At 45.1% G+C, this 27,652-nt stretch overlaps 1 long non-coding RNA gene across 1 annotated transcript; it reads right to left on the bottom strand.

Annotated features, from left to right (window-relative positions):
* Positions 1 to 13,155: 13,155 nt before the first annotated feature.
* On the bottom strand, positions 13,156 to 14,088 carry LOC147463686 (uncharacterized). Its single transcript, XR_015190268.1, has 2 exons — positions 13,387 to 14,088; positions 13,156 to 13,297 (listed from the first exon to the last, which is right to left on the bottom strand). It is a non-coding gene; the product is annotated as an uncharacterized LOC147463686 (long non-coding RNA).
* Between the last annotated feature and the right edge of the window lie 13,564 nt (positions 14,089 to 27,652).

Raw genomic sequence — 27,652 nt, 5'->3', positions numbered from 1 at the left:
AACTTACCGCTTGTAGTGGTCTAACCACCGCGTCGAATTGCTCGCGAGAGATGTGGTTGTTTTCAAACAACCATCGCCAAGTATCAAATTCTGTATGTTGCTCCTGATACTTGACCATCTCTCTAGTTGGTCGAGAGAGAGTGACATTTTTTAAAGGTAGCAATAACAATACAAAATTATAAACTACAATCTTTATAATCAACGATCGACGTTATAATTCAAATAATCTTATTTATTTATTCTTCCAAGCTCCCTTGCCTCCTGAGCCATAGTGCGTGGGAGTTTGTCTTGTGTGGGCCTCGCATTGTTGCCTATATGATGAGCCCATGGCAGCTTGATTGCTTTTCTCTTGAATTGCCCACTCCCACTCCGCGTCTGCCATGTTGTCACCGCGGTAACTCCTGTATGGATCTCTGACCTGGTTGGCTGCTGCGTGCCGCACATTGGACTGCTTGTTTTTTAGAAATGTCTTTATGTAGCCCTCCAACCATTGTTGTGAAAAACGTTGATTGGGGGCGTTTAGAAATCTAGCTAACAGAGCGTCCTCAATGTACAGTGCATGATCAGACAGTTGGTCTCTGAACTTTATAAAACAATTCTTATACGTTGAATGTATAAGAATTTGTAGATGGTGTTGAAATGCTCTGCCCTATGCTATGCCAAAATCAACCTCCCTGCCATATTTAACCCAGTAGTAGCGCCCATGCGTGTCTGGCACGGTTGCGTTAGTATCCTCATCCTCTGCGTCAGGGGCGGCACGCTTTGAAAGTGGGGACTCCGTTCCCCCGCCAGTACCAAAATATGCGAAACCACAAGATCCGCCGCTGCTTCGTCTCTCACGGCGCTCGCTGCCCTGAGCCGAGTGTCGACACGCGCTACCAGAGGAAGTCCGTCGACGATGTTCTAGTGAATCCGAAGTGGAATGGAGTGGTGTAGGACCCTGTGATGCCATGGGCGAAGGACCCTACGATGCAAGGGGAGTAGGACCCTGCGATGGAATAGGAGTAGGACGATAGGAAGGGAGAGTAGAGGGAGGTTCTGTCGGTGGGAGGCTCTGTAGGTAAGGAGTCCCTTCCTGACTCCCCTATGGTGTAGTCTGCGTAGAAATGCTGTAGAAATCCATGCTAATCACTCATCTAAACATACGTACACAAGTATATTACCACACAAATACGTAGATATATATACATACTAGTAGACCTAAGCAGAGGCTAGTAGTACCAAAGGTCAACTGCACCTCTTTAGATATCATTGCAGTCTCAACTGTGGTAAAACCAAAGGTACGTTGCGGTAATCCATGCATGAGTGGATCAATGACCGCAACACTATGATTAAAAAAGGACTATACCCAAGAGGAAGCGTCTACCCTTCGGATGCTATGCTCTCGTACTTAGTGCCTACATACATGCATAAACAAATATATATGTTCACACATATATATGTTAAGGTTATAAATGTAGCCATCGTTTTGTGTTGGCTACACCTAAATTCAACGTCTAAGTGATCAATTGATCGTAACATTAAAATTCTCTCCGAAAGGATATATATATTAGCACACAAACATGTAGATACATACACATACTAGTAGACGTAAGTAGAGGCTAGTCGTCCCAAAAGTCAACTGCACATCTTTAGATATCATCGCGGTTTCAACCGTGGTAAAACCAAAGGTACATTGCGGTAATCCATGCATGAGTGGATCAATGACCACAACGCCACGATTAAAAAAGGACTATACGCGTCTAACCTTCGGATGCTATGCTCCCATACTTAGTGCCTATATACATGCATAAACAGATATATATGTACACACATATATATGTTAAGGTTGTAAATGTAGCCATCGTTTTGTGTTGGTTGCACCTATATATAACATCTAAGTGATCAATTGATCGTAATATTATAATTCTAATGTAATGCAATAAGTAGTTTATTTCTCTCATTGAGTCTCTCTCTCTCCATCCCAGAGTCATGTCTGCGCCTCCATGTAAAGCAAGCACTCTCAGAGATGAGAAGCCAAACATGGACGACATCTTCTGCCGAGGCATGGAGGTCTCGGCTAAGGTCATGGCGGCTTTGGACTTGAGCACCACTCTTTCGCGCTTCGCGTACGTCCACAAGAGCGACCCCAGGGACATCCACCATGTCCTAGAATGGCCTCACAAACTGAGGCAGCCGCTTCATCCCGTTATTACAAAACATAGATCATCATGTTTTACAAGTGGAGCCCATTGTCTTCTACCTACACCCTCCACGCTTGGGGATGGGCTCCCCTTCGCTTTCTCTCCCTCTTTCCCTCTCTTTCTTTCTCTACCTCTCTTTCTTCACCTCTTTCCCTCTATCTCCCTCTCTTTCTCTACCTCTTTCCCTCTATCTCTCTCTTTCTCTCCCACTCTCCCTCTCTTTCTCTATCTCTCTTTCTTTCTCTCTATCTCTATTCCTCTCTTTCTCTCCCTCTCTATCTACTCTCTCTTTCCCTATCCCTCTCTCACTCTATCTCTCCCTCTCTTTCTCTATCTACTCTCTCTCTTTCCCTATCCCTATTTCCCTCTCTCCCTCTTTCTCTCTCTCTTTCTTTCTCTACCTCTCTTTGTCCCTCTCTTTCTCTCCCTATTTCCCTCTATCTCTTTCTTTCTCTCCCTCTCTCACTCTATCTCTCTCTCTTTCTCCCTCTCTATCTCTCTCTTTCTCTCTATCTCTATTCCTCTATTTCTCTCCCTCTCTATCTACTCTCTGTATTACCCTATCCTTATGTCCCTCTATCTCTCTCTCTTTCTTTCTCTCCCTCTTTCCCTCTCACTCTATCTCTCCATCTTTCTTTCTCTCCCTCTTTCCCTCTCTCACTCTATCTCTCCCTCTTTCCCTCTCTCCCTCTATCTCTCTCTCTCTTTCTTTCTCTCCCTCTCTTTCTCTTTTTCTCTCCCTCTTTCCCTCTATCTCTCTCTTTCTCTCCCTCTTTCCCTCTCTCACTCTATCTCTCTCTCTTTCCATCTCCCTCTTTCCCTATCACTCTCTCCCTCTATCCCTATCCCTATCTCTATCTCTCTCTCTCTCTCTCTCTCTCTCTCTCTCTCTCTCTCTCTATCTAACATTTCTCTCTCTCTTTATCTATTTCTCTCTCTCTATTTGACATTTCTCTCTCTCTCTCTCTCTCTCTCTCTCCTCTCTCTCTCTCTCTCTCTCCTCTCTCTCTCTCTTTATCTACCTCTATCTCTCTTTCTCTCTCACTCTCTTTATCTATTTCTCTCCCTCTCTTTAAATCTCTCTCTCTCTCTCTCTCTCTCTCTCTCTCTCTCTCTCTCTCTCTCTCTCTTCATTTATCTCTTTCTCACTCACTATTTCATCTAACACTATCCAAACAATCATTTTCAAAACGTGCGTGACAAATCAATCATTTTCAAACGTGCTTAGCAAAACAACCATTCAAACAAGCCGTGCGAAACAACCATTTCCTAATGAACGAGGTAATGTTATAATGGATTCTCTAGTTTCTCTATTTTTTTTATTTATGTGTGTGTGTGTGTAGTAGTAGTAGAAAATCCATTTATGTGTGTGTGTGTGTGTGTGTGTGTGTGGTGTGTGTGTGTGTGTGTGTGTGTGTGTAGTAGTAGTAGTAGTAGTAGTAGTAGTAGTAGTAGAAAACAAAAGGAAAAGAGGAAGGATGTGCTTTTGTGTTTACCTCTTCTTTGTAGCGCGGTTGAGCTTCGAATAGGTTGAGCGGCCAAAGAAGATGGCGGAATATCCCCTTGCTAAAACTTGGACGAAACCCTCTTCGAAGAAACTTGAGAAGCTTGGAGAAGGAGAGAGGGGGAAGGGAGAGGTGGGGCATGGGGGAGGGGGAGGCTTGTTGAAGGAGAGAGAGTGGGGGGGGGGGGGGGGGTGGGGGGGGAGGGGGGGGGGTGGGGGGGGGGGGGGGGTGGGGGGGGGGGGGGGGGGGGGGGGGGGGGGGGGGGGGGGGGGGGGGGGGGGGGGGGGGGGGGGGGGGGGGGGGGGGGGGGGGTGGGGGGGGGGTGGGGGGGGGGGGGGGGGGGGGGGGGGGGAGGGGGGGGGGGGGGGGGGGGGGGGGGGGGGGGGGGGGATTTCAAACAGATACATGCAAATCCGAAGTTGCAGGGGGGGAGGGGGGTACAAACCACATGCAAATCCGAAGTTGCAGGGGGGGGAGGGGGGGTACAAACCACCTCCCGTACCCTTAGCTGTACATTATTTCATTTTTTAACCTTTTGAGTTTTTTGATGAAGATTTTTAATTTTTTATAGATACTTTATTTTGTAGTACTTTTAAATGTTTATTAATTGAATTTTTAAAATCTCTTTTAGTTAAAAAATAATTTTACCACTCATTGTCATTTATTCCCTTTGACTTTAACTATATGTAATTTTTATGATGGAATTAAGTGTTTTTCTAATTATTTATTTTTTAGGACACATGACTAAATAAACAACCTTTCGCGTGTGCAGGATATCGAATGGGATGATTGTGGTCCTCCTGGAGGCCCAGAGCAAGATCGTTGGCTCAAGGAAAACCGACCTTGTCCTTGCGCCAAGTGTAAAAGGGCAATTCCTAGCTTGAGGCGCATTGCTTTGGAGCACGTGGAGAACGAAGGGCTTTGACATCCTCGAAAAAGCGCTCGGAGAGATAATAGCATGACTCACCTGTCGCTTGAGGAGGTGCCCCATTGGTCTGTGTTTGGTGGTGGTGCACCGGCACGCAAGGCCAAACGGCAGAGGCAAGAGCGACTGGGCGATTTGGGTGCACCGCATGGTGATCCTGCCGTTGGCTCTACATCGGCAGCTCCGGCATCTTCGTCACACTTTGAGGTAAAGGATGAGTACATGTTTGACAGGTGTGATGAGTCACTAGCTCATGAGTGTGACGTGTGCGAAGAGGATTGTCAGCCTTGCACTAAACGAGCTGCCAAAATGGAGGATAGATTGATGACGAGTGCCCGAACACCTCTTTACAGCGGTGCACGGTACTTGGTGCTTCGAGCATCGTTGGAAGTACTCAACTTGCAAGAAAAATTCGTTTGGAGTAATGCAAGTGTCGATGCACTACTTCTGTAAGTATGGAATGTGGCTTTTATATACTCTCTCCCTCTCTCTTTATGGTGTCGTCTTCTAGGAATTATACTAATATGCATGTTTGTTGTAGTTTGATGGGCAAAATGTTGCCAATTGATCACCACATGCCTCCAGATTGTTGATGAGCTAGATCGTATATCACTGCACTTGGAATGGAGTATGAGCACATCCATGCATGCATCAACGATTGCATGCTATACCGCAATGAGCATGCACTTGCTACCTCATGTCCCGTGTGCGGGGAGGCACGATACAAGACAGATGTGAGCGGGGCACACCTACCCGCAAGGTATTAAGATAGTTTTCATTAATTCCTTGCATCGAACACATGTTTAAAAGCAGTTCTATCATGGAGCTTCTTCGTGTGGCACGCAAACCATCGCTAAAATGATGGAATGATGCATGTCCCTGTCGATTCACCTGCATGGAGGCACATCGAAACTTAATGGCCAGAGTTTGGGTTGGAGCCTCGACACTTGAGGCTTGGATTAGCAAGTGATGGTGTCAACCCCTTCGGCACTAAGTCTACTTCATGGAGCACTTGGCCTGTGGTGATCGTCAATTACAATATTCCACGATGGGAGACAACCAAGAAGGGCAATATACTTCTTTCCTTGCTTGTGCCAGGGAAGTACAAAGTGTCAAATATTGACATTTACCTCGAGCCCCTCATCGAGGAGTTGGAGGAGTTATGGAGAGGCATTCCTGTTGGTCGATGTCTCACTTGCAAAGGGGGGGAGAGAGGCTCAAGTGAGGGGAATCCTTATGTGGACTATGCACGACTATCCTGGGCTTGGAGAGATTTATGGTAACCCCCTGTCCTCTATCTCTCTTTCCCTCATTCCCTCTCATCCTTTAGCTCCCTTTAGCTCACTTTAGTTCACTCATCTCTCTAGACATATGATATGTATGCAGAGTTGTCCACATCGGGCCACAATGCGTGTCCTACTTGCGGGCCATCGTTGGTGACGGAGAGGCCAGATTCCTTGCGCAAGGTAATCTATCCAAACAACCATCGTTTCTTACCCCAAGGGCATATCAAGCACAAGGCTCCAACAAATGGGAAGGCTCCTCTAAAGCTCACAATGGCAGATTGGGAAACCATTTGGGAGGAACACCATAACAACAATCCGGCTCCGTGTCCTCCACCAAAAGGTATGTCAAGGTATTCCATATTTTTAAGGCTTCTATACTGGAAGGACTTAAAATACAACACCTCTTGGATCCCATGCACATACTCAAGAATGTAGCCCAAACACTATGGGACCACATTATTGGCAAAAACGACTCTTTGGGTGCGAGGGAGGGTTTGAGGCTTTTAAAACGTCTCCCCACCTCTGCCACTCCATGGTGTGCCCCAAATGGAAAGATTGTGCTTCTTAAATCACCATGGATGCTAGCAAAAGAAGAATTATACAAGGTGAAGGGTCCTATTGCTTCTATTTGCACACCAACAGGATACATGAGGTCGCTAAAGGGAGCTTTCACAAAAGCAAAGAAGGGTGGAAGCGTTCAATTGTATGGGTTGAAGTCCCACGATTGGCACAACATGATTCAGGTAATCTTCATACTCCCTATTCTATCTATAGTTTGTGTGTATGACTATCACTCACTTTCCCTTTTCTTGATTTACATTGTAGTTCATTCTGTCGGTGAGTATGTGTATATGTCGGGACAAGAAAGTAAGTGATGCTATTTTCAAATTAGGAGAGCTAGTAAGGTACACCACAAGACTCCACTCGACTACACCTTTTTTATGTACACAATAATTTCAACTAGTACTTAGTGTATCCTTGTGTGTTTTCTTGCAGATTTGTGAGCTCCAAGGAAATCGAAATAGATGCTATCCCTGCTGCTCAAACACTTGCAACAAAAACTATGTGTGCCATTGAAGATGCATTTCCTCGATCGGTCCTTCTTAGTCAAATTCACCTCTTGGTTCACGTGGTGGAGGAGATAGATACATGTGGAGTACTGCACACACGATGGATGTTCTTCTTAGAGAGGTTTTTAAAGACTCTCAAATATTTTGTGCGGCTACGGTCTCAACCAAAGGCATGTATGGCCGAAGGGTGGATTGTTCAAGAGACATTTGTTTACATATCAAAGTATTTGGCACAAGTTGATCCTTCAATGCCTCGCATGTGGTCAGACGAGAAAGATTCAAGGATGACTTTACACTTGACAAGTGGAAAGGGGAAACTACTTAACATGGATATGAATCTATCCCGAGTGGTCGATAACTTTTGCATTCTCAATGCAAAGATTATGACCAAGTGGGTGGACTTGTGGACAGTGGCAAAGTCTAGGCATTTGCAAGAGAGGGAAGCATGGAAACAAGCACATGGAGGAAGGAGGACATCCCCAGTGCCTAGACACCTTGCATGTTTCCCAGATCTCATTAGTGCAGAGTGGATTCATGAGAGAATGACTGAGGCAAAAGCGCACGGAGAAGACATCATCAACAAAGAATGGGAGTATGCACAAGGCTGTGTACCAAAGGTAGAGTACTCATATACCTAAACCATATTGTCTCGCTATTTCTTGAAATTATCTTTAATATGTATTTAATAAATTAATATATTTTTCTATTTTGTAGTGCCTTTTCTTTAACTCTTAAGTGTCTTTCACTTTCGTATGCGCCACCATGACGAGCGTAGAACCACCATGGATTGTGCTGTCATGGGCAACTTTGACACAGACGGTGATGAAGCCAGGTACTGCAGAACTATTGAAAGGATACTAAAGGTTAATTTTAGAACCTTTCATAGCTTCATCTTCGAGTGCAAGTGGTTTGCAAATGTGTCTAGACGACATGAGAATGGCCTCTACATGGTGGACTCTAGTGTGCATCACACAGGGAGGTATGACAATTTAGTTTTAACACGGAATTGTGAGCAGGTGAGTGACGTGTACCTTTTTTATTCTTATTTACTTATTGTAGCGTTAGTTATACCAATGTTACTCACTTTGAGCTTCTATTTTATAGGTCATCTATATCCCAACAATCCACCAACCAAAACTTTGGTTTGTAATTCCCGTAACACCTTGGGGGAGAACCATTTTTCCACTAATGAAGTGGAGACTATCTTCGACCCTCTTCCACCTCCGGCTTTGGATGAGGTGGAAACAGAGGAGAGGGAGGTCGATGAATCAAGTTCGGCGGCAGCAATTCTTAGCGAGGATGGTTGTGATGATGAAGATGATGAGATGGAGGATGACGAACTCAAAGATGATGAAGCTGGCAATGCATCCACAAACGACAATTCCGTTTCTCTCTTTATTGATTTAGGAGCCGTGGGCTTAGAATTGGATGATGCTTCATGTAGAGATCTTTTGGAAGATGATTCATAAACATTTTGCAGTTATGAAGTTTTTTGATCGTGTAATCCATTCACCTCTCTCTCCCTCCTCTTCCTCTCTTTAGATTTGAGAATATGCTCAATTATGTTAATCAATTGACAATGATTATTTTAGTTGTAAACAAGGGTAATCTTAGGCTGGGTTCAGACGAGGATGGAGGAAGAAAGGCTTTCTGCAGGTCTACCACCGCCTCGTCTAAACGGTGTTGGAGGAAGAAGAGCAAAAAACAGAGAGAGGTGGAGAGAGGCCAACACCGGGCCAACAGCTCTTCCCAAGGGGGGGGGGGGGGGGGGGGGGTGCCGGAAGAAAAATGGTGGGTCCGGAGGAAGATGATATCTACTACAGCAAATAGGCTTTTGCCACGCAACTTAGACGCCCATGTGGGAAGCATTTTCGCCGTAGTGTCTAAACCAGGCCTTATATCCCTCGTCTCCTTCTTCCCCCTCTTTCTCTTTCTCTTTCTCTCTTTCTTTCTCTTCTTTTTTATATTTGAAAAGTATATACAATACTCTTTAATTTTTATTGAGAGGAGTGAAACACCAAAATTTGAAGGGGGGGGGGAGTTAATCCGGAATTTTAAAGTTTATGCGCTAAATTTGGGCAGCGGATATAATGACGATAATGAGCACGGTAATAACAACGGTAATAATAGCGGTAATAACAGCGGATAAAGTCATGGTAATACTTTAAACACAAAAAAAAACCCCGCCTCCTCTCTCTTGTTTCTCTCATTGAATTTACACCTTTTCTCTACAAAACGTGGTAAAACAGCGCAGTAAACACTTGAAGATTTTCATAGTGACCATTGCATCGCATTATCTTTAAGAAATTCCGCTGCTCAAGAAATCTTGGATTCTTCTGTATAGTTTCCTAAAGCATAGATGTTGTCGAATTGCTGTAGGAACTACAATGCTTTCTCCCGAAGAAAGTGAAAAATTTGACTGTCGTGCCACCATCTTTGAAATATTTGGGTTGGTTTGGCGCATATCTTGGGTATGGATAATAAGGGTATCCATATGGGCTCCAACCATTGTAGCCTGGTGGCGGCGGTGGTGGAGATGGGGGCAATGGCGGTGGCAAAGGCGGTTGGATCAGGGTCAGATGGCTGCACCATAATCCTAAAGACTCCCCCGATCGTGACAGACGGCTGAGAAGGTTTTCGATTGGAAGCTCTCGTACTTTCTGGTGCCGGAGGAGGAGGTACCACTTGGGGCATCAGAGGGGGTAACATCTAGTTCAAAAATTGTTGAAAACTTTGCAGCATCAAAAGATTCTACTGAGGATGCCGCGAAAGAATTTCGTGAAGCTCGTTGAGCGGAAACTGCAAATATTCTGTTGATTCCATGAATTTCAAGTATTGGGTTTTTAATTGGCTTATGCCTTGTAAGACACTGCGGCGGTGAAGACAGCAGCGTGCCCGATGCGCGATGAAGTAAGGGTGGGAGTGGCTAATAAGTCTGGGTTGGAGGGCGCAGATACCTCAAATAAAATTCCAATAGCTCTGTCTGCTCTTTTGTGGGACCGTTATGCTTTCAGAAAAGCACACGCCTGATGCTCTGATACCACTGTCACAAGACGGGCACCACGTGCCAATAGAAAAGAACAGACTCAACAAACTTTTAGGACTTCAATAACAACTGAACTGAAAGAGAGAGATGGCACGCGACATGGAGTGATGGAATTCCATCCCAGAGAGTATTGGCCCCAAACCTTGGTGCCCCTTTCGGTATTTCTTTATATTGCATCAACACAGTACAAGCCGATACTCCAGACTCTGCACCTTCTCCAGGAAGCATGCCAGAGAATGAGCCCTAGCCTCATATTTAAAGGCCCTTGGCCTGAAAAGCAGTCACAGTAAAAAGCCTTTAAAACTCAAAAGCTTCTGGTCCAAAAGCAAAGCCAAAAAGCTGCCAGCGTAATTTATGGAAATCCGTACAGCCTGCCACATCATCATGCCATCGCATTTTTTGGAAATCTGCCACGCTGCCCTTAGGGTTAGCGTTAGGGTTTCTGCAGTTTTAGGGTTAGGGTTTTCAAAAATAGGGTTTGTAGGTTTTACGGTTAGGGTTTCCAAAATTAGGGTTTGCAGGTTTTCGGATTATGGTTTCCAAAATTAGGGTTTTTTGCTCTCGGGCAACCACATCATCACTTTGTGACACTTCTTATGTTACTTGTTCTTCTTAGGGTTTAGGCCCCTCGACCGGCATCTGTAAGTTGGCTCCATTCTTTAGGCTTTGACACGTCAACAGTTTGTTACACTATCTCTCTTTCTCTCTTTATTTTCTCCCCTTACCTCTCTCTTTTCGTCTTCTCCCCCTCTCTCTCTCTTTGATTTTTTTTCCTCTCTCTCTCTCTCTCTCTGTTTGTTTTCTCCTCTCCCCCCCCTCTCTCTCTCTCTCTCTCTCTCTCTCTCTCTCTCTCTCTCTCTCCCTCCCCCCCCCCCCCCCCCCCCCCCCCCCCCCCCCCTCTCTCTCTCTCTCTCTCTCTCTCTCTCTCTCTCAATGTGTGTGTATATGCATTCTTTGTTTATGCATGTGTGTGTAGTTTTTTGTACATTCAATGTGTGTGTATGTGTTTTTTGTTTATGCATGTGTGTATACTCTCTCTCTCTCTCTCTCTCTCTCTCTCTCAAAGACACAATGTGTGTGTGTGTGTGTGTGTGAGGTTGAGAGGGAGAGAGAGAAAGAGGGGAAGGGAACATGAGAGAGAGGAGAGGGAAGGAGCATACATGACTCTCCTTCCTCTCCTCGTGTGTGTGTGTGTGTGTGTGTGTGTGTGTGTGTGTGTGTGGGGAGAGAGAGAGAGAGAGAGAGAGAGAGGGAGAGCGCGGGTTTACCTGTTTCCTCATAGCGACGCCGTGGATTCTAACATTTGAGCGTCGCACTGCTAGCGTCGCTAATATGTAGAACCTCTTGTGGTGTGAATAAAAAGTGTATAATCTAATGATAGGGTAAAGGTGCCAGTTACAAGACGGATCCCTTTTTACGGACCTGTCGACCCCCTCAGTTTTATATCTGTAAGCGTGAGTTTTGAGGCAACGAGCTGTGAGTGTTAAAGGTGGTTGGTGCAGCCCGAGTGGCTTCTCGGCCGTTCGATTCGCATTCGATCTGCGCTGGCAACGTTTTCTCTAAACTGGCCCTTGGCACTTCTGCTACTGGCCCTGCTTTTTGTTCCATGCGAATATATCAAAAAATGTCTTTGTTGTGCGTCGTTCAACCACCACTTGGGACGGCGTCTCCATTGGAGGTAGCTACTACGTAGAGATTTCAAATGCACATCGTCGGTCCAAAAATGGTGCAGCACAGCAGGCGCAGTTGCTCGCCCAAGTTGGGCGCCTCTAAATCGGCTCCTTTACCCTAGACATGTCTTGAGTTCTGGAATATAAAAATGAATTTTTCATTTACCAAGGAAAGGATTTTGGGATGCCTTTGAAAGAATGAACGCTGGAGGCCTTTGATGTTAAATGATAAAGACTTAGCATAATGGGTGGCTCCACCAATCCCAAGAGTTACTTTTTGGCTTGCCCAAGAGGCAAAGGCCATAGAGTTGGGTTCTCTTTTTGGCTTGCCCAAAAGGCAAAGGCCATAGAGTTTGGTTCTCTTTTTGGTTGGGTTCTTTTTTTGGTTGGCTAAAAATAGGATTAATTTTTTGGACTCCAAAATTTTGTGATTGGCTTTTGGAGTTAGTGGGTGAGTAGGGAGTACCCAATCATGTTTATTGGTTTATTAGAGAGAATAGGGGAAGATCCTTGGGCAAACGTGAAAGGAAGGGAAAGGGTGTTGCACTACAACAAAAAAGGGGACCTTCGATGCAATCCGTCAAATAGCCCGTCCATATACGCGTCCCTACGAAACCGTCGCTATATGCGTCGATATACGTGTTGAAAGGTAATATTATCGATGCGTATTTCGACGGGCTTAACGACGCGCATAGCGACGACCATAACAGAAAAAAAAATTGGGTAGAGGACAGGCAGCTTGGCCTGTGCCCAATGAAAAGATGGACACAGCCACAACCAGACTGCCTGTCCTCTGCCCAAGAAAGCGAGCAACACCAAAATCAATCGTTCTCCCGCAGAAATTTCGACAGAGTTCCCTTCGTTTTTACATAAACTTTTCCAAAAAAACCATATCATTTATACGCCTCCTACATGCTATCCATGTAAGATCTCACATGAGATTTAAGGCCAATGAAAGAAATGAAATGAAATTTGTGCAAAACCATAACCGTACCAACTTAAAATCATAACCATAACGAACTTAATTTGTGTAAAACCATAACCAAATTAAAACCATACCCGGCCATAACCACTTTGATCAAAACCATAATGCAGATAACCATAACCATAAACAAAATTAACAATAACCATAAGCATAACCAGAAAGTTAAACATAACCATAAACAAAACAAGAACCATAACCATGTCTATACAAGAATAGGAGAAATAACCATATCTATAGAATGACAATGACAATAACCATAACCATAAGAAAAACAATAATTGTCTGAACAATAACCATAACCATATATGTCTATACAAAAAAGAGACACAGAAGCGTGTCTGTGTCTCACAAAGCATATATATGAAATCCGGTCCATTGATGACTAAGCGTCACAACCTACACATAGGACAAGTCACAAAATTAGTATTGATATTACTTCACATATACTTACTTAATTAAATCAACTCACACATATTAACGTCTCACTTCAAGCGATCAGCGAGACTCTAAGGCCTCCCAGTCTACAGGCTCTTCTGAAGCATCAAGATCATTCAATACTTCATAGATACCTCTGCGATATCCATCTGTCTCCTCCTGGCGTGTCGGGGCTCGATGCATCGCAAGATTCTATGTTTATACAAAAATCAAAGTAATAAGAATACATGATTCATTGCGTTTTAAAAAACGTCATAGTTAGGATTGGATTAGAAACTCACAAACTCATAGCGAAAGGTGTCGAAGCCTCCGCTGCCAAGATGAGATGTCCCCCTGATCATCTGTCGTATTTGCGCGGCCTGATGCTGCTGTCTGAACCGCGTGTCCGTTGTCCGCTCATCCTCCCTGATCTGCAGCAACCACGTCTCGTGTGGGATGCCCGAAGCCTTCGGCGAGCCGGTCCTGAAAGCCTGCCGAGCTGCATTTCGTCGAGTTTCACGGTGTCCCGTGCAACACCCTTGATCCACCTCCTCAGAACAGCCTTTGAATCCGGAGCAGGCTAGTACTCTCTCAGGATGGTCTCCACTATGTAACTGACTTTGTCCTCATCCTGCTCAAGCCAAGGCGTCAGAATGATGGTCAAAAACTGCAGCTCCGCGAGCTGGCGAATCCGCTGTCTCATCTCAGTTCCTACTCTATCCATGTCAACAGAACCATCTGCCCGTACAGTATAGATCTTGGAAGCACTAGGATCGTGTGCCCCCCAAGGTGTCCGAGGTGTGCCAAGAGGTGTGCCTGGGTAGAGCGGGGGTCGTGAGCGAGGAGGTGTCGAAGCATCTATGGACCCTCCTCCACAGCAACCACCACCTCCACCTGACGATCGCCGAGATCGGCAAGTGCGCCTGTGCTGCGGAGATGAGGATGTACCCGCCTCTGACGCACCCCTAGGTGTCGAAGCGGCCGTGATGGGAGAAGGAGACGTCGTACCCGTAGGCGTCCCCCCCCCCCCCCCCCCCCCATAGGCGTCCCCCCCATAGGTGTCCCCCCCATAGACGTCGGACCCTTGGGTGTGAAGCCCGGAGACGTAGTACCCGTGCCTCTGGCTACCCAGTACTGAGAAGCCTTTGCCATCTGAGCAGGCGTCATCCGTGTGACGAAGCCCATGAATGCATCTACACTCATAGAAGCGGGATCTGGAAATTGGTCTACCATACTAAAGTCCTGCACAGAGAAAGTAAAATAAAGCATCAGTTTACCTTTGTTTAAATTAACTTTAAGCTTAATTTTAAATCAACGTCTTCACACAAATACTTACAGGCCTAGGCCTCGACGAGTGAGGCATCATCGATAAGATCTTGCATCGTATCATCGTCTATCTCTAATTGCAAACATAACTCTGCCCCAACTCGTTCTGGCAGATTGTCTTCATCCATTGCATCTTCATCTACAAGTGTCAATTTTTCCTCGTCTGCGTCATCCCTCGTATATCTGTCAACTTCCTCTGCCATACCTTCGTCCATCTCATCTAATGTCACAGTAGTATGGACGTCGTCTGAGTGACTTTCCTCCAGGAGCTCTTGCCCTTCAAATACTTGTTTATTTCTTGGAGCAACCTAAACCACAAACCACCATTGTCGCTCTCGAGGGTCCGGTACAAAGACCACTTGCTCGCAATGTTCGGGGAGAGCAAATGTGTCGCTCGCATCTTTCCAAACCTTTGTAGAATCTATTTGCACAAGTTTGTTTCTATCTCTGCGTACCGTTGCATTGCGACCAGAAGTAATCACCTTGAACCACTTCACATCCAACAAAAACATCTCAAACCGCCTGAAGCTGACTTTCAGGATATCTGACACTAGACCACAGTAATCCAGGTTGCTAGTGCTCTCATTCGTGTCTCTGGCACTGGCCCTGCTCTTTTGCATGAAACTAACCATTACCCCACTGTCAAATGTGTTTCTTCTGCTGTCAATTTGTTGTGTTCTGAAATGTTTTCCATGCGACCACAGTGCCATGTACGTATGATAATTCCAGTCACATCCAATAGCCAGCTCTTCCTCTTCTAGAGATATGGGTTCTCCGATCTGTCGAGCTTCTCTCACTGTCTTGTCCAACCATGCCATTGTAAGGAATTTAGGTAGAGGAGCGAGATAGTCTGGCAAGGGTAAGCCTCTGGTCGTTCGGCTTCGCCTGAAATCGTGTCGCTCCGGCTCCCTATTGCGTCTCTCTTTCTCTTCTTCGTACCTTTCAAGCCATTTTTGCATCGGCGCTGAATTTAGTATACAGAACTTCATGATCTTTTCTCGCATGGCATCGTTCATTTTCTTCCCCTTGCCCTTGCGGCTCCTCTCCCACCAGTCTTGCATCCTCCTCATCGCTCCACAGTCGAGGCATTTCTAGGTCAGAAATGGATAGAAATTCGATCGTCAATACAAGAGACTCTTGCACCAGCCATCCTTCTGCCATGCTCCCCTCTGGATGCGCTTTTTGGCGAACAAAACCCTTAAGTGTTTTCATGAACCGCTCTAGAAAGAACATCCAACGACTGTGGATTGTACCTGCCACTGCAACCTCATGCATTTGGATAGTTAGGCAGCTCGTAGGTAGATACTTCTCAATCATGCAAACTGCCTCAATGGAGTTAGCCCTTGTGACTGCAATAGATTCCTCCCGTATCTCCTTGGAAGAGATCCACCGCACTAGCTCTGAAATCTTGTATATGCAGGTCCGCACTTTCTTCGTTAAACACCCCTTGATCGCAATTGGAAGAATGAATTGCAAGAACTTATGCCAGTTGTGCGATTTCAGTCCTCATAGTTGATCACCACGAGTGAATGCTGTCTTGAGACATCGCATATATCATGTTAGCGTCCTGAACTCTGAAATCACCCTTTTAACTTGTCTCTCTTCGCTTTTTAGAAATACCCATGGCGCTCTTGGAAGTTTTGTTTGGCTAGCTGCATTGGTGAAAGGCCACAGCTCTGGCATCTTTCCAACTGACTGCAAATCATCTCGTGAAGCTCGATTGTCTTTCATTCCCATGATTGTCTTCCAGAGGAGCTCTCCCACATTCTTGAATATATGCATTGGATCCAGCAAATGGTTAATTAGTAGATCACCCCAGTACGGCAACGTATGGAGAATGGACAAACGTTTCATTCTTGGAATAGGTTCCCTCTCATGTTGCTCCCATCGGTGACGCCACTCTTGTACATGCATAGGACGACATTCGACACGACCAAGCTGACCTTCGTGCAAGTGATGGCCATCTGGAAGATAACAGTGGTGGCCTTGATAAATTGTCTTTCAAAGAGAAGCTGAATAGCACACATCCAAAGACTGCCCGCAAATTGGACATGCATTGTATCTCGAAGTTGTTAGCCCTGCATATATTAAAGCATGAATCAGGCCAAGGCAAAGTGCTTGTGAATAGGAGAATTTTGTAAATCAAGAACCATTACCAGAAGCTTCTCCGTATCTTGGCCAATCATGCATAGTCCACATAAGAAGTCCATGGATCCTTGCATGTTGTTCTCCTACTGGTTCAACTGCATCTGCTATGTCGATCCCATGCCATAACTCCTGGAGCTCATCAAGTAGGGGAGCTAGAAAAACATCCATGTTTTTTGCCTTGAACTTACCAGGTACAATCAAGCTTAATTTCAAATGACCCTTTTTGATGGCAAGCCACGGAGGGAGGTTGTAATTGATAAGGCACACAGGCCAAGTGCTCTATGACGAGCTTCTCAAGCCAAATGGATTGACTCCATCCATTTCCATGTCCAAACGCAAATTGCGTGGTTCACTCTTAAAATGTGGCCAGGTATCTTCAATGTGCCTCCAGGCCTTTGAATCAGCGGGGACACCCTAAATGTTGCGTCAGTGGATCTATTCGTAGAATGCCACCGCATCAACTTTGCAATGGAACCACAACGAAACATGCTTTTTATCCTAGGAATAATAGAAAAATTCCGCAACACTTTAACTCGCACTGCATCTTGTTTGTAGCGCATTGCTCCGCACTTAGGAAACAACAGACAATCTGCGAATTCATTGCGAAAAAGAATGCAATCATTTGGACATGCATGAATCTTGTTGTAGTCCAAGCCAACTGAGGTCAATAGTTGCTTTGCGTTTGGCCTGGAGGGGGGCATTTCATTGCCAGCCGGGAGAAGTTGCTCCCGCAACAACCTGTTTAAGCCACATTAAATTAAAAAGCTCTCCAAGCATGTCACCATTGCAATCGGAAAATCTCTTTTGTAAATCACGTACCTAAACAAAGCAGTGACGCTTGCATCTGACCACTCGTACACTGACTGAAGATTCAAAAACGCTAGACAAGTACGAAGCACAGATATTTTTGCGCCTTCATAGATTGGTTGATGTGCCAACTTCCTCAACATGTCTTCAGGAGATAGGCACACGGCTTCTGGTGTTGCTTCGTTAGCGTTCTCCTCGCTTGTCTGGAAGAAGGCATCCAGCATCTCCTCCATGCCGTCGTCTTCTGTTTGTAAACCCTTTTCTGCTTCCATCCTTGGCTCTATATTGGTCAGACCTTCACGCATAATCCTTTCTCTCTCTCTCTCTCTCTCTCTCTCTCTCTCTCTCTCTCTCTCTCTCTCTCTCTCTCTCTCAGATGTAGGTGCTATGTCGCGAAAATCAATGCCCGTTCCGTAGGAGTCGTATCGTAGATTCTGTACGGTTTCTCTAGCAAACTCTCCGTACTTGTGCACATGCTCATTACATATCCTACGCTTGCGCAGGATTTGATACTTGTAGAGTGTGCACGAGCATGCAATCTTTTCCTCCATGTTAGTTGATGGCGTTGCTATCTACAATGATTATGAATGTTGTTTTAATATATATACTCCTCACAATGTAAACTACCTCGCATTCTCTAGTCTTGCCCAATCTCCGTACACCTCGGTCCAGAGGTGTACGGAGATCAGGACCACCGGGTGGGTCAAAATCTCGTCTTTATTGGTCAAATCCTATATGGGTAGACACATACGTGCACTCCCAGGTGTACATGGCAATGCATGTAGCGGGCAAAACCCCTTTGCCTCTTTTAGTTCCATAGTTTCTTCTAGAGGGAGAGAAAGAGATAGAGAGAGTTTATGTCCTTTTCACACATGCAATTGGTCATTCAACCGAACTCTTTCTCTCTCTCTTTCTCTATCTACTATCTATCTCTCTCTCTCTATCTCTGTAGCTATCTCTAGTTAATTCTCTCTCTCTCTCTCTCTCTCTCTCTATATATATATATATATATCACTCTCTATCTCTTTATTTCTCTCTCTCTCTCTCTGTCTACGTACCCTATCTCTCATTCTTTCTCTCTTGATCTCGCTCTCGCTATCTCCCTTTCTCTCTCTCTCTCTCTCTCTCTCTCTCTCTCTCTCTCTCTCTCTCTCTCTCTCTCTCTCTCTCTCTCTCTCGCTATCTCTCTTTATCTCTCTATTTTCCTATTTCCCTATCTCTCTCTCTCTCTGTCTCGCTCTCACTTCTCTCTCTCTCTCTCTCTCTCTCTCTCTCTCTCTCTCTCTCTCTCTCTCTATCTCTATCTCTCTCTCTCTCTCTCTCTCTCTCTCTCTCTCTATTTCCCTATCTCTCTCTCTGTCTCGCTCTCCACTTCCCTATCTCTCTCTCTCTCTCTCTCTCTCTCTCTCTCTCTCTCTCTCTCTCTCTCTCTCTCTCTCTCCCTATTTCCCTATCTCTCTCTCTGTCTCGCTCTCCACTTCCCTATCTCTCTCTCTCTCTCTCTCTCTCTCTCTCTCTCTCTCTCTCTCTCTCTCTCTACTTCCCTATCTCTCTACGTATTGATTAAACGAGCAACTGAGCTAGGAAGATCCATACGCCCACAACTGCGGAGGCCAGACTACACAACATCGACAGAGGCTACATCACACGATCCAGGTCACTTTGGCTTGACATGCACAATGCCCGGTCACACTACTGACCATGGAGGAGATTGATGAGGTCCGCCAGCGAGCGACAGATGCTGGATCTCCTATGATCTACCTATCCCAACTAGCTGTTTTAGCTGCTTAGTCCACACCCAGCAGTTTAGGATTCCACAATATTTTATTTTGTCATCTTGTTATTCTGACTTTGTATCAGATCCACCACATTGTAACTTTCTGGTCTCATACGTCACTTTGGCCTTTTGAAGACGTTAATATAACATTTCATTTCATTTCTTTCTTTAATTTTAATTTTTTACGCATACATTAATTCTCTCTCTCTCTCTCGTTTTAATTTCCTACGCATACATTTTTCTCTCTCTAGCTCTCTCTTTAATTTCCTACACGCACACACACTTCTCTCTCTCTCTCTCTCTCTCTCTCTCTCTCTCTCTCTCTCTCTCTCTCTCTCTCCTACACACACACACAGAGACACTTCTCTCTCTCTCTCTCTCTCTCTCTCTCTCTCTCTCTCTCTCTCTCTCTCTCTCTCTCTCTCTCTCTCTCTCTCTCTCTTTCCTACACACACACACACACGATGTGTAGGGAGAGAGAGAGAGAGAGAGAGAGAGAGAGAGAGAGAGAGAGAGAGAGAGAGAGAGAGAGAGAGAGAGGGGGGGGGGGGTTGGGGGGGGGGGGGGGGGGGGGGGGGGGGGGGGGGGGGGGGGGGGGTGGTGGAAGAGTGCCATACCTACGCAGCAGGTTTCGGCCAAGATCTGAGCACGCGCGTTGAGGGTGAAAATGGCCCCTGCACGCGGGTTCCCCTTTTTTTCCTCCAATTTTTTAGCGTCAAAAAGTGCATCGCTATACGCGTCGAAAACATCATCGATATACGCGTGGAAAAATTTGCCTTTCCACGCGTATTTTCACATGCATATCGACGCACTTATCCACACGTATATCGACGGGGTCAAAGAACATCCATATCTACGTGGAAAGGTACGGGCGTCGATATATAGGGCGTCGATAACTTTGGGTTATGTTGTAGTGTTGCAGACAAGGAAGGCTCGCAACAGATTATGAGAGTCTTGCGCAGTCCTCCATGTGCACACACACACACACACACACACACACACACAGAACACACTGAAAGTGGTTTAGTAGCTTCCTGTTGAGGGCGTCATCACTTGGAGGAAAGCAGCGGACGAAGTGGAAGGGTGGGCCCAGGTGCAGAGGCTGCGAGCACACTTTTTTTGTAGTGCAATCCGTTACGTGAGGCAGTTGAGGGCCACTGCGTAAGTGGTTAGACAGAAGCGAATAAAGTCTTTGCTACCCTTGCGTGGGTTCAAGCCCTCTCTTCTCTACCTTTTTATGAGGTAAAGGTGTTAAGTATGGAGCCTGATTTACCCTTGTAATTTTCTATGGTAAAAGCGCACATTTGTAAGGCCCCCATTATGAGGAGAAGCCATCGTGCGTGAAGGAAAATCACTCGCTGGAAACCAAAATTTTCACGGCCAAAAATCAGGGGCATATTCCTTTTCGCCGGAATACTATGGCCGGACGGCGGCCGGAAAGTGGTCGGAAAACAACCGTTGGTTGGCCGGTGTGGCCGGTAGTCAATGGCCGGTGGCCGGTGGCCGAATTCAAAAGCGGACTTGTCTTCTCAAGGGCGGCCACACATGGGCGGATTGGAGGGTTCGATTTGGACTTATCTACACAAGGGCGGTTACACATGGCTGCCTCTCATGAGAGAGGGCAGCCCTTTTGGCCTATAAAAGGAGGCCATTTCTACACACATTATATAGTGTGAAGTTGATGCAACAAGGTGAGTGTGAGGTGGTGAGAGTGAAGCAAGGCGGGAGCTCCATTAAGGGTATAATCCCTTTGTAAACTACTTCTTGTTTTGAAGTACTAAAGCCATTGAGTGGCTGTTTTCCCGTGGACGTAGCCCACATTGGGTGAACCACGTATATCGTGTGTACTCTCTCTCTCTCTCTACTCTATAATCTCGTGTATGTAAATCTGTCTCTCTCCATTAACTAATCTACTCTATTATCTATTTAGCTACGTCTTATTTCCTAACAACTGGTATCAGAGCAAGGTTTGCTCGTAGCTAAGTTATCTCAAGGAAAGGATTCCTTGAGTTGAGTGGGAGTTATGGCGGAGGAAGGGAAGCTCAAGATTGAGAAGTTCAACGGCAAAAACTACCAACATTGGAAGATGCAGATTGAAGACTATCTCTACCAGAAGGACCTCTATTTGCCACTAGGCGGTCTTGCAAAGAAGCCCGCAACAATGGCAGATGAAGCATGGATTGTCCTTGATGGAAAGGCACTAGGAACAATCCGATTAAGCTTGGCATCAATGGTGGCCTTTAATGTTTCGGAGATGAAGACCACGGAGGACTTGATGAAGTCACTTGACGACTTCTACGAGAAACCATCGGCATCCAATAAGGTATTTCTTATGAAGCGCTTGTTCAATCTAAAGATGGCAGAGAATGGTTCAGTTGCAGAACACCTAAATGACTTTAACACAAACATAAGTCAACTTCGATCGGTGAAAATCAATTTCGATGACGAAGTGCGAGCTCTCCTTATACTATCATCTCTACCGGATAGTTGGGACAGCCTTGTGATGGCTGTAAGTAATTCTATTTCTGGCATAAATACTCTTAAGTTTGATGATGTTGTGGGTGTTCTCCTAAGTGAGGAAATACGAAGGAGAAGCACAGGAGAATCATCAAGTGCTGCATTGTCAGTGGAAACAAGAGGAAGGCCTAAGGAGAGGTTCAAAAACCAAAAGGGTCGTGATCGCTCAAGACGAAGCAAGTCACGCACAAAGTCAGTTCTTGAATGTTGGAACTGTGGCAAGAAGTGCCACGTCAAGAAGGATTGCTGGTCCAAGAAGAAGAAGGAGGCAAAGTCTCAAGACAACAAGCCAACATCGGAGGCCAATGTGGCAGGTAAAGTAGAGCAAGATGCTCTAATTCTCTCATTAGACAATGTGTCTAATTCCTGGATAGTAGATTCCGGGGCTTCATTCCATGTGACACCACACAAGCAACATTTCCAAGATTACACCAAAGGTAATTTTGGGTTTGTATACTTGGGAGATGATGAAGCTTGTGAGATTGTCGGCAAAGGTACAGTTTCTGTCAAAACTGCTAACGGAAATGAATGGAAGCTTAAAGATGTTAGGCATGTTCCTTCTCTTCGCAAAAATTTGATCTCTACAGGACAATTAGACGATGAAGGTCACAACATTGCATTCGGAAAAAAACGGTGGAAGATCTCTAAGGGATCTTTGGTGGTTGCCAAAGGAGAAAAGGTCAGTACACTTTACTTGTGTATTGTTAGCACGCAACCTTCAGCTTGTGCAGTAACTACAGAAGTTGACAGTGAGGTGTGGCACTATCGGCTTGGGCATATGAGTGCTAAAGGAATGCAAATCCTTCAAACAAAGAAGCTTCTACCAGGTTTGAAAGAAGTGGACTTAGAGTTCTGTGAAGATTGTGTTTATGGTAAACAAAAGAGGGTAAAATTTCAAAAATCAGGAAATGAAAGAAAAAATAAAAAACTTGAGTTGGTTCATTCTGATGTTTGGGGTCCTGCAAGTACACCATCACTTGGTGGCTCATTGTACTATGTAGCATTCATAGACGATGCGACTAGAAAAACATGGGTTTATATCATGAAGAATAAATCTGATGTATTTTCCATATTTCAAAGGTGGAAAGCCTTTGTGGAGAATGAAACAGGTACCAAGGTTTAAATGCCTCAGATCCGACAATGGAGGCGAATATTGCAGCCAAGCTTTTGAAAGCTTTTGTGCTAGCAATGGCATTCAGGCAAAGGACAACCCCAAGGACACCTCAACAAAATGGAATTTCAGAAAGGATGAACAGGAAAATCATGGAGCGAGCACGAAGCATGCGGCTACATGCAGGCCTACCGCTTGATCTTTGGGCGGAAGTTGTAAGTACGTCTGTGTACTTAATCAATCGGTCACCCTCAACGGCATTGGATAGGGGAGTTCCAGAAGAGGCATGGACAGGTAAACCGGTGAATTATGCATTTCTCAAAGTGTTTGGGTGTGAGGATTTCATGCACATAGATAGAAGCCTAAGATCAAAGTTAGATGCAAAATCCAAAAAGTGTTTCTTCATTGGCTATGGAGAAGGTGACTTTGGGTATCGCCTATGGAATCTTGAAGATGGTAAAATCTTAAGGAGTAGGAATGTAATTTTTAACGAACAAACTATGTACAAAGATTACTTGGAAAGAAAACAAACAAAATAAACAGGTGATGAGTACATGGAGCTTGAGGACGGTGAAGACTCAAGGACTACAAACGGTGACATGTGCAACAACGTCAACCAAATGAGGAGCCTCAACCTATTCCCCGAAGATCTACAAGAGCAAGTAGACCTCCAGAAAGGTTTGTTCCTTCCTTCAACCATCTCTTGATCTCAGATTCTGGAGAGCCAGAATCATACGAAGAAGCTATGCAACATGAATCCAAAGAAGAATGGACGAAGAGCATGCAAGTGGAGATGGACTCACTACATCGCAACCAAACATGGGAGTTGGTTGAGTTGCCTAAAGGTAAGTGGGCACTTCAAAACAAATGGGTGTACAAGCTGAACGAAGAAGAAGGTGGGAAGAAAAGGTACAAGTCTAGGTTTGTGGTAAAAGGGTTTTCTCAAAAGAAAGGTATTGACTTCAATGAAATATTTTCTCCTGTTGTAAAAATGAACTCAATTAGGCTTGTCTTAAGCCTTGTGGCTGCTCATGATCTAAATCTCGAGCAAATGGATGTAAATACGACATTCCCTCATGGTGACTTAGAGGAGGAAATCTACATGCTTCAACCAAAGGGGTATGAAGTAAAAGGTAAGGAGAAAATGGTTTGCAGATTAAAGAAGATCTTGTATGGTTTAAAGCAAGCATCAAGACAATCGTACTTGAAGTTTGATCGATGGATGTTGGATCATGGATTCACAAGATGCAACTCGGATCACTGCGTCTACACGAAGAATTCGGGAGATGGGAAATTCATCATCCTAATGTTGTATGTTGATGACATGTTGATTGCAAGTGCTAACATGCAGGACATCAAATACCTAAAAGATGAGTTGTCTAAATCTTTTTCAATGAAAGATTTAGGTGCTGCAAAGAGGATACTTGGTATGAAAATATCAAGGGACAGGACAAAGAAGACAATAAATCTATCTCAAGAAGATTACATCAAGAAGGTACTAGAAAGGTTTGCAATGCAAAATGCAAAGCCAGTTTCTACACCTTTGGCTGGTCATTTTAAACTAACGAAGGATATGTGTCCAAAGACACAAGAGGAGATAGCCTATATGTTTAAAGTTCCATATGCTGCAGCGGTAGGTTCTCTAATGTATGCTATGGTCTGAACAAGGCCAGACATTGCACATGCAGTGGGAGTTGTGAGTAGGTTCATGGACAACCCAGGTAAAGAGCATTGGCAAGCTGTGAAGTGGATACTTAGGTATCTAAAAGGGACAACAACAAATGCTTTGTATTTTGGAGGAACTGATATTTTTTTAGAAGGGTATGCTGATGCAGATATGGCAGGTGACAAAGATACTCGAAGGAGCACTACTGGCTATGTGTTCACGGTTGGAGGCATAGCAGTAAGCTGGGCTTCAAAGCTGCAGAAAGTGGTTTCACTTTCTACCACGGAAGCAGAGTATATAGCAATGACGGAGGCAAGCAAAGAAATTCTGTGGCTTAACAGATTCTTAGAAGAGCTTGGATTCAAACAAGACAATTGTGTCTTGTACAGTGATAGCCAAAGCGCTATCCATCTTGCAAAGAACTCGGCCTTTCATTCAAGGACAAAGCACATTGAGGTGAGATATCACTTCATACGCACTCTTTTGGAAGAGGGACAACTAAAGCTAGGAAAGGTGCATACAAGTGAAAATCCTGCAGACATGTTTACAAAGGTGGTCAACAAGGAGAAGTTGAGCTTTTGCTCATCTTCAATCGGCATTCAAGGATAAGAAGCCAGAATGGAAAGCAATCACAGGTTTGGTTTGGAGATCAGTCTCCAAGCGGGACATTGTTAAGTATGGAGCCTGATTTACCCTTGTAATTTTCTGTGGTAAAAGCGCACATTTGTAAGGCCCCCATTATGAGGAGAAGCCATCGTGCGTGAAGGAAAATCACTCGTCGGAAACCAAAATTTTCACGGCCAAAAATCAGGGGCATATTCCTTTTCGCCGGAATATTATGGCCGGACAGCGGCCGGAAAGTGGTCGGAAAACAACCGTCAGTTGGCCGGTGTGGCCGGTAGTCAATGGCCGGTGGCCGAATTCAAAAGCGGACTTGTCTTCTCAAGGGCGGCCACACATGGGCGGATTGGAGGGTCCGATTTGGACTTATCTACACAAGGGCGGCTACACATGGCTGCCTCTCATGAGAGAGGGCAGCCCTTTTGGCCTATAAAAGAAGGCCATTTCTACACACATTATATAGTGTGAAGTTGATGCAACAAGGTGAGTGTGAGGTGGTGAGAGTGAAGCAAGGCGGGAGCTCCATTAAGGGTATAATCCCTTTGTAAACTACTTCTTGTTTTGAAGTACTAAAGCCATTGAGTGGCTGCTTTCCCGTGGACGTAGCGCACATTGGGTGAACCACGTATATCGTGTTTACTCTCTCTCTCTCTCTCTGCTCTATAATCTCGTGTATGTAAATCTGTCTCTCTCCATTAAGTAATCTACTCAATTATCTATTTAGCTAAGTCTTATTTCCTAACAAAAGGGTAATATGGTGAACTTTAGAGGTAAGGAAGGGTATCATAAGGAATTTATGTGATAAATGAATAAATTAGAGGATGAGCTAGTAGGGAGTATTTCTGTTCGATTATTGCATGGATTGTGAGGTGTAAAAGAAATGATTGTGGAGACCCAGAAGATCTTTCTTACGGATTGGATAATTATACGATTGAGCGAAGCTAGCATTTTTTTTTTTTGTAGGTTTTAGGCTTTTTGGGGTAAGAAGTTGCAGGTTGTTGCTGTTGGCATGATTTCTATTTTCAACGCCTCTTCTATGTCTGGAGCTCTCCATCTTCGCCTGCCACTGTTGCTCGTGAGCGCTATGGCATACTCTTCCTCTATCGGATCTTCCTACCAGATGGGCTCTTGTACCGGCTACAGTATTTGCAGGCGCTTTAAGGGCTAGCTAACGAGCAAACAAGATAGATGGCGCCATGCTAGAATGGGTCATGGTGAGCAAGATCCATGGGGTAGGTCATAAGTATGGGACTCCCTAAGAGTACCGCAAGAGAGCATGAGTGGAAGATATGGGATTGCCGGTGGAGAGAATCCATAGGGTGAGAGAATGCACGCTGAGGTTGCTAGTGTGGGACCGCTGCCAAATCCTTCATTTGTGGATAGATCGAATACAAGACATCTGCCAGCACGGGTGCCTCTGCCACCTTCAAGCTCTCGCACAGCTTACTCTTGCTCCAAGACCCTCCTCTCCTTCAATTAGTAACCACCCCCCACAACAGCTCCTCCTTCATGATGCCCATGCTCTCCAGATTCTTCTTATTACAAATCTGGAACATCTCTAATGAGTGTGTTGCTGCTCCATCGACAGCTGCTGCCCAATAGGATGAATAGGGTTCCTGCTATGTGACACACCAACCCACGTGCAAGAAGCTTTGCTTCCTGTGATGGCATCACTTCTTGCACAGCTGCTCGTCCACACGGCATTCCTAGCTGGGATACTCTCACCTTCAGCTCCACCGCACTAGGCATGCACTCTGCTGATCTTGATGTTTCCCTTCGCAGCTGCTAAAGTTGGTGGGGTGACATTGGTGTACGTTGCCCTAGATTCTTGTATTTGTGCATGGCACTAACACAAGAAGATTTAGAAATTTTCTCAATGTAGGAAAACAGAGTCTTTCTCAGCGTTTTTCATACAATGCATAACATCATGAGCTTCTGCTCGAGAGGCACCGCATACCTAGCTAGGTATGCGGCGCCTCCCTCACAGAAGCTCATGATGTTGAGGTAAGTCACAATGTGGGAAATATTGTGAGAATTTGTCGGTGGTCCCTTGCCCCCAATCGTACCTAGCTAGGTATGTGGCGTCTCCCTGACAGAAGCTCATGATGTTTGGGGGGGCCGGAGGTCCCTTGCCTCCAATCGTACCTAGCTAAGTATGCGGTGCCTCCCTCACAGAAGCTCATGATGTTGATGTAAGTCACAATGTGGGAAATATTGTGAGAATTTGTCCAAATTAAAACTTCCTTTGTAATTTTATGTTTCTTTAGTCTATACCCTTGGGTGCCCTTCGGTGTGATATTGGTGAAGCTATACGTCACAAGCACCTGCATCATGGCCTCATCCAGCTAGACCATCTTTCTTCCCCAGTTCTGTAGATGGTATTGGAGGTCGATCATGCCATTGGCTTTGTTTACATTGTGCATGTTAGCAGTGAACCAAATTGCAGTACTACACAATGCATCAACATCGTTGCTGCAAGTTTATTGCTACTCTTGTTGTGCATGAAGCGTAGGTGAAACACACCTCTTAAAGTTAATCCTATAAGCCCTAGAATGACACAGTCATCACAATAAGCACCATCTCACACAATCATCA

Source organism: Adiantum capillus-veneris, chromosome 2, assembly GCF_014529385.1.
Source record: "Adiantum capillus-veneris isolate H3 chromosome 2, ASM1452938v2, whole genome shotgun sequence".
NCBI lineage: Eukaryota > Viridiplantae > Streptophyta > Polypodiopsida > Polypodiales > Pteridaceae > Adiantum > Adiantum capillus-veneris.
The sequence above is the reverse complement of the archived record's forward strand: the minus strand, read 5'-3'. Positions and strand labels throughout refer to the sequence as shown.